Genomic DNA, 7298 nt, shown 5'->3' with positions numbered 1-7298 from the left:
ATCCCCAGGGCCTGATGGACTGCATCCTAGAGTACTTAAGGAGGTGGCCTTGGAAATAGCGGATGCATTGACAGTCATTTTCCAACATTCCATTGACTCTGGATCAGTTCCTATGGAGTGGAGGGTAGCCAATGTAACCCCACTTTTTAAAAAAGGAGGGAGAGAGAAAACAGGGAATTATAGACCGGTCAGCCTGACCTCAGTAGTGGGTAAAATGATGGAATCAATTATTAAGGATGTCATAGCAGTGCATCTGGAAAATGGTGACATGATAGGTCCAAGTCAGCATGGATTTGTGAAAGGGAAATCATGCTTGACAAATCTTCTGGAATTTTTTGAGGATGTTTCCAGTAAAGTGGACAAAGGAGAACCAGTTGATGTGGTATATTTGGACTTTCAGAAGGCTTTCGACAAGGTCCCACACAAGAGATTAATGTGCAAAGTTAAAGCACATGGGATTGGGGGTAGTGTGCTGACGTGGATTGAGAACTGGTTGTCAGACAGGAAGCAAAGAGTAGGAGTAAACGGGTACTTTTCAGAATGGCAGGCAGTGACTAGTGGAGTGCCGCAAGGTTCTGTGCTGGGGCCCCAGCTGTTTACATTGTACATTAATGATTTAGACGAGGGGATTAAATGCAGTATCTCCAAATTTGCGGATGATACTAAGTTGGGTGGCAGTGTGAGCTGCGAGGAGGATGCTATTAGGCTGCAGAGTGACTTGGATAGGTTAGGTGAGTGGGCAAATGCATGGCAGATGAAGTATAATGTGGATAAATGTGAGGTTATCCACTTTGGTGGTAAAAACAGAGAGACAGACTATTATCTGAATGGTGACAAATTAGGAAAAGGGAAGGTGCAACGAGACCTGGGTGTCATGGTACATCAGTCATTGAAGGTTAGCATGCAGGTACAGCAGGCGGTTAAGAAAGCAAATGGCATGTTGGCCTTCATAGCGAGGGGATTTGAATACAGGGGCAGGGAGGTGTTGCTACAGTTGTACAGGGCCTTGGTGAGGCCACACCTGGAGTATTGTGTACAGTTTTGGTCTCCTAACTTGAGGAAGGACATTCTTGCTATTGAGGGAGTGCAGCGAAGGTTCACCAGACTGATTCCCGGGATGGCGGGACTGACCTATCAAGAAAGATTGGATCAACTGGGCTTGTATTCACTGGAGTTCAGAAGAATGAGAGGGGACCTCATAGAAACGTTTAAAATTCTGACGGGTTTAGACAGGTTAGATGCAGAAAGAATGTTCCCAATGTTGGGGAAGTCCAGAACCAGGGGTCACAGTCTGAGGATAAGGGGTAAGCCATTTAGGACCGAGATGAGGAGAAACTTCTTCACCCAGAGAGTGGTGAACCTGTGGAATTCTCTACCACAGAAAGTAGTTGAGGCCAATTCACTAAATATATTCAAAAGGGAGTTAGATGAAGTCCTTACTACTCGGGGGATCAAGGGTTATGGCGAGAAAGCAGGAAGGGGGTACTGAAGTTTCATGTTCAGCCATGAACTCATTGAATGGCGGTGCAGGCTAGAAGGGCTGAATGGCCTACTCCTGCACCTATTTTCTATGTTTCTATGTATGTAACCTACGCCTGATTTTCTAAAGTGTCGACAAGGTTTTTTCGAGCGTACAAAAATCTTCACTTACTCCATTCTAAGTTAGTTTGGAGTAAGTTTTCACTGTGGAAACTTTGAAAACAGGTGTAAGTGGCCGGACACGCCCCCTTTTGAAAAAAAAATTCTGTTCAAAAGTGAAACTGTTCTAACTGACTAGAACTGGAGCACACTCAATGTGGAGAATTCCGATTTCTAAGATACTCCGTTCTACACCAGTTGCTTCTAAAAATCAGGAGCAAATCATGTGGAAACTTGGGGCCATTGTATGCATGGCAATCAATGTAACGAACCGATTAAGATTGTGAACAAAATGTTGTCGTGAGATGTCGGTACTATTCCTAATGTAAAGAACAAAATGTTCTTGCGAGATGTCGGGAATAGAGTGTCCCCAAAAGTAGCAAGCAAGCGAATTCGGGAGGATAAAGGCGCTGATCCTGATGCACTGCCCCAGGTGTCCCCACAAGTTATAGGCCAGCCACCTCAGGACGGTGAAGGCTCTGGTCCTGATATCCTGCACCCAGGTCTATTCCACGCTGCAGGCACCCGATGGCACTATTTGCCATGGACCTGGAAATGAAAACAGCGCCGATACGCGCAGTCGGCCGTCGTTGCCCACCACCCGGGTGGAGACGGCGCAGCCCCCAGACCCAGTCGCTACCTCGGCCATGTCCAGCAGTGAAAGGTCACAACCAACGAGTTTCCCAAACGGGACCTGGAACAGCCAGGTTCCCAACACCGTTAGAGAGCAGGCAGAAGATTCTGCAGCTCTCAAAGGAGGATAGGGAGGCCACACACATTTGTGGCTCTGCCCACCACTAGGCAACAGCAAAGGCCCTGAGTCCTGGCTAGGTGAGCGAACCAAGCCCACCCCGCTAGCAGGGGGCGCAGCGCCGCTCTCAGGCGACGAGTATCCCGATCGGTTGCTCTGGAACCTGCGTCCTCGCATACCTGTACTGCTACCTCAGTACTTACCATGACTGACCTATGAATGCAATCTACCCAATCCTGGCACACGACCGCAAAACATAACAAATGTAAGTCACTGAACCAAGGTGTCATGATACAAACTGTAACTTCCTTTCTTTGTACTTGCACTGTGACTGATCCTGTATGTTAATCTAACGGGCCAGCTGCATGATCTCGCTGTGTGGGGGGTGGGGGGAAATGGATGTATGTAGCCATGGACACAAACATGGATCACACCTAGAACCCACTGGAACCTCCACTGCATCATCGAACCATCCAAACACTAACCACTAGCCAACGTTGTGGCAAAAGGACTTGGGGGTTAACAGGGAGAGAGCCAAGCCAAAGCACAGCCAAGGTGCAAGGGCTATTGGCATTGAAGTCTGGGGAGAGCTAAGCCAGAGCACATAGTGCAAAGGTAATCGGCACAAAGGACTTGGGGGAGAGTGATGTTATATATGTAGACTATAGTTATACTCTCGGTGTAGTCACTGTATAGTTGCATAAGATGGAAACTTGTTACCTGATGTACTATCAATAGGTTTACACTGTATATATACTATGCTGGCAACACTAGAGGGTGCAACTGGTGGAGACCGGGGTTCCTGCCCCTGTGGCAGAGGCTGTCCTCCAGAGGGCACTGCGGTGCGAAACCTGAGGGTCACCTGCATAGATGTGCAGGGCCCAGTATAAAAGGCTGCCCACGATGCTTGTGCCTCAGTCTGGAGTTACGAATAAAGGATCAAGGTCACTACAGTTTGAGTACAACACATTGCCTTGTGGAGTCATTCATAAGTGCATTACAGACATAACAGAAAGTGTGGTGGTCATTGGGGATAGGGCAACTGGCAATGACGGAGGAGAAGCCACGCAGGGTTTCTTAACACTTTATCCTCCTTTTCCTTTATTACTTCTATCTCACCCCACACTCTTTGCATGACAAACTGTGGATGCTTACACCAGCCACTTTTCTCTCTGCTCTCCACATTAACAGTTAACCCTTGTCCCTCTCTTTCATTTCAGGTGCTGAGGATGTGGAGATATCTTTTCCACTTGAGGTAGAGGAAGCCAGCCTTCCTGAAGATGTAGCATCACTCCATCTCACCCTCACAAGCACAAGCTCAGATACCGGCACCATGCATACTTTAGAGGCTAGGCTAGAGGTGGGTCCTCATGTGGTGAATCATGGCGCAGAACTGTGCATAAGCTAGGGCAGGGGGATAGGGTGTCACAGGTGGGTGAGATCACATACAAGCCATGCTGCAGAAGAGTCAGATGTTGAATTCAAATGTTTAAACTACCGAGGCAGTGCTGATGGGTATACTCCGGGAAATGCGAGGTGCACTGGGCAGCCTGCCAACGAGCATAACAATCATGTAGGCTCCATTTTGCATATCGTCAGATGCAGTGGACTGTCAGTGGGGCTATGCAACATTTTGGAGAGTGTGGATGAGTGTACTTTTAGCTTGTGCATCACAGTCATGCATGGTATGGCGTTTGCAATCTGTTATGCAACAAATGGTCACCCCAATGCAGTGTGCAGTTGGGCCTGCTATCCAAGAGTTTCCGATACCAGTGCTAGCATCTCTCAGGGGGCCACATTCACAGACCATGCAGGTTCTGGACTCCACCATTTTGTGAAGTTTACTAAGCTTGTCGGAAAGAATTGATAGGGGCTTTCAGGATGTCAAAGCACTCCTACAGTCTGCTGTTCTTCAGGTCAGCAGGAGAGCTAAGGTGCTGCCCCATGCAAGTTAGCGTGGGAGAAGTGCACGGTGTCCTCTCTCAGGAGGATAGCACAGCTGCTCCTCCACCATCCCCTCAATTCGTACCAGTTTGGTGCCATAAAGCCAGTTGGGCCATGGCAGCAGTCAAATTGCCACAATCTGCAGATATCGCTAGAAATGGTGCCCTTCTGGCTGCTCATAATTTCTGTAACTGATTTTCAATTGGCGAGCAGAACACCATGAAAGTTGAAAAGGATGTACAAGTCCTAAACAAGCCCAGGGAGTAAAATTGGCCTTTATTAGAAGCGTTGGTGGGCGCTAACGACGTGGTAGTGACATTTCGCCCGGGGTTGGGGGGGGTGCGGGGGTGGGGGGGGGCGTGGTGACTCGACCGGTTCCCGGGAAATTACCCAGGAGTTTGTGGAGGCCACTCTCCATCCCGTGCTGACCCCTTACTATCTTGCAGGGGAATTTGCCCCATGGGTCGCGTGGCTGGCGCGAGCGGATATCAATGCCAGCTTCGCGAAGCTGGCCGACATCTGCTCTCGGGGCGGTATTTAAAGGGCACTCTGTTTTGCCTGCCAGGTTGCAGGCCCAGTCCCACGCTGCCCTGGTGGCCCAGTGGAGGTCATCAGCGGCTTTGCAGAGCGCGCAGCAGCCCTCCGCTTTAAGCGAAGGGAAGGGGCGTTGAAGCGCATCACCACTACGCAGAGCTTCCATGTAGCCTTCACTCCCCGCCCCAGTAACGACCCATGAACTACCCCTGAAGGAAGTGGAGTGCCCAAGATTGCGCTCCACTTCCTTTGAGGGGCGGTAAACCCAATTCAGCAGCATAGCGGGACTTCTGTGCTGGGCGCAGAAAGTCCTGACCCCAGCTGGTTACCGCCCCCAATCGGGGTGCAGGGCAATTTCGCCCCCATAACTCTAATTAGCTTAAATCAGTAATCAGGCAGGTGTGCTGGACACCTAAAAGAAGCATTGATTCAAAATGGCAATGGACAAATTCTGTGTGTGATACAGGTGTGCAAGATCATGACCTGCATTTCAGTGCTCAATGTTTGGAGGTAAAAAGTGTATTCCAGTTTGAAAGATCACCCCTGCATTATGTGCCCTGTAAGCCTTCCTGTATGGCTCAGAGACATGGGCCACGTACAGTAGACATTTTAAGTCGCTGGAGAAATACCACCAATGATGCCTCCGTAAGATCCTACAAATCCCCTGGGAGTACAAATGCAACAACATTAGCGTCCTCGACCAGGCCAACATCCCCAGCATTGAAGCACTGACCACACTTGATCAGTTCCGCTGGGCAGACAACATCATTCGCATGCCAGACATGAGACTCCCAAAGCAAGCGCTCCACTCGGAACTCCTTCATGGCAAACGAGGAAACGTTACAGAGGAAATGTTACAGGGACACCCTCAAAGCCTCCCTGAAAAAGTGCAACATCCCTACTGACACCTGAAAGTCCCTGGCCAAAGACCACCCTAAGTGGAGGAAGTGCATCCGGGAGGGCGCTGAGCACCTTGAGTCTCATCGCCGAGAGCATGCAGAAATCAAGCGCAGGCTGCGGAAAGAGCATGTGGCAAACCAGTCCCACCCACCCTTTCTCACAACGACTATCTGTCCCACCTGTGACAGGGACTGTGGCTCTCGTATTGGACTGTTCAGGCACCTAACGACTCATTTTAAGAGTGGAAGCAAGTCTTCCTCGATTCCAAGGGACTGCCTATGATGATGATGATGATGATGAAGAATTAAATGTTTCTTTTGTTCAGTTTTAAATTTAACCTACCTATTCAACCATGTGATGGAATGCTCTCCAATTGCCTGGATGAGTGCAGCTTCAACAACACTGAAGAAGCTCGACACCACCTAAGACAAAGCAGCCCGCTTGATCGGCATCCCGTCCACCACCTTAAACATTCATCCCCTCCACCACTGGTGCAACATGGCTACAAGGTATACCATTTACAAAATGTACTGCAGCAACTTGCCGAAGCGTCTTTGACAGCACCTCCAAAACCCGCAACCTTTACCACCTAGAAGGACAAGAGCAGTATCTCCAAGTTGCCTTCCAAGTCACGCACCATCCTGATTTGGAAATATATTGCCATTCCTTCATCGTTACTGGGCCAAAATCCTGGAACTCCCCACCTAACAGCACTGTGGGAGTACCTGCACCACACAGACTGCAGTGGTTCAAGAGGGCGGCTCACCACCACCTTTTTAAGGACAATTAGGGATGGGCAATAAATGATGAAAAGTACAACATGCTTCAATGGTATAGTGATGGTTATAGCCATGGAAGGAACATTAACAGCCTGTCAGACTGTTAATCAGCCTATGAATCCTTCCACTACTTTACACTGTTCTCCAAGGGGTGAGCATGAAGATATGAAAACAACAGCAACCTTAAATAAGGAATGATTTCCTCATGGAACACCAGATCACAAAATCAAAATCAGTCCTATTAAAAAACTTTACCATGATATCGCTACAAGAGGTCCTCACGGTAATGTCCTCGGCCCAACCATCTTCAGCTGCTTCATCAATGACCTTCCCTCCATCAAAAGGTCAGAGGTGGGGATGTTCGCTGATGATTGTACAGTGATCAGTTCCGTTTGAAACTCCTCAGACAATGAAGCAGTCCATGCCCGCATGCAGCCAGACCTGGACGACATTCAGGCTTGGGCTGTGTAGGTCGTTGGTTTAGTCCCAGATTAATTTGTAGCAGGCAAGAACAATTAGTTAACACTACCGGCTAATTCTCAGAGTTTGACACTGGAAAATAATGACAGGACACCAATAAATATAGTTCCCACTGTGCGTGTCAGTCTTTACCGAGTACTGATCAATCTGTTATCAACATTACACCCATCACTCTGTCCCTTGAGCTGATAAGCTATGTTATAGTTACCAGCTCCTCAGTTCCCTGCATGCTTGCGTTTGTTCCAGTGGTCTGCTGACGTTTCATGATGCAG

Source organism: Pristiophorus japonicus, chromosome 2, assembly GCF_044704955.1.
Source record: "Pristiophorus japonicus isolate sPriJap1 chromosome 2, sPriJap1.hap1, whole genome shotgun sequence".
NCBI lineage: Eukaryota > Metazoa > Chordata > Chondrichthyes > Pristiophoridae > Pristiophorus > Pristiophorus japonicus.
The sequence above is the reverse complement of the archived record's forward strand: the minus strand, read 5'-3'. Positions refer to the sequence as shown.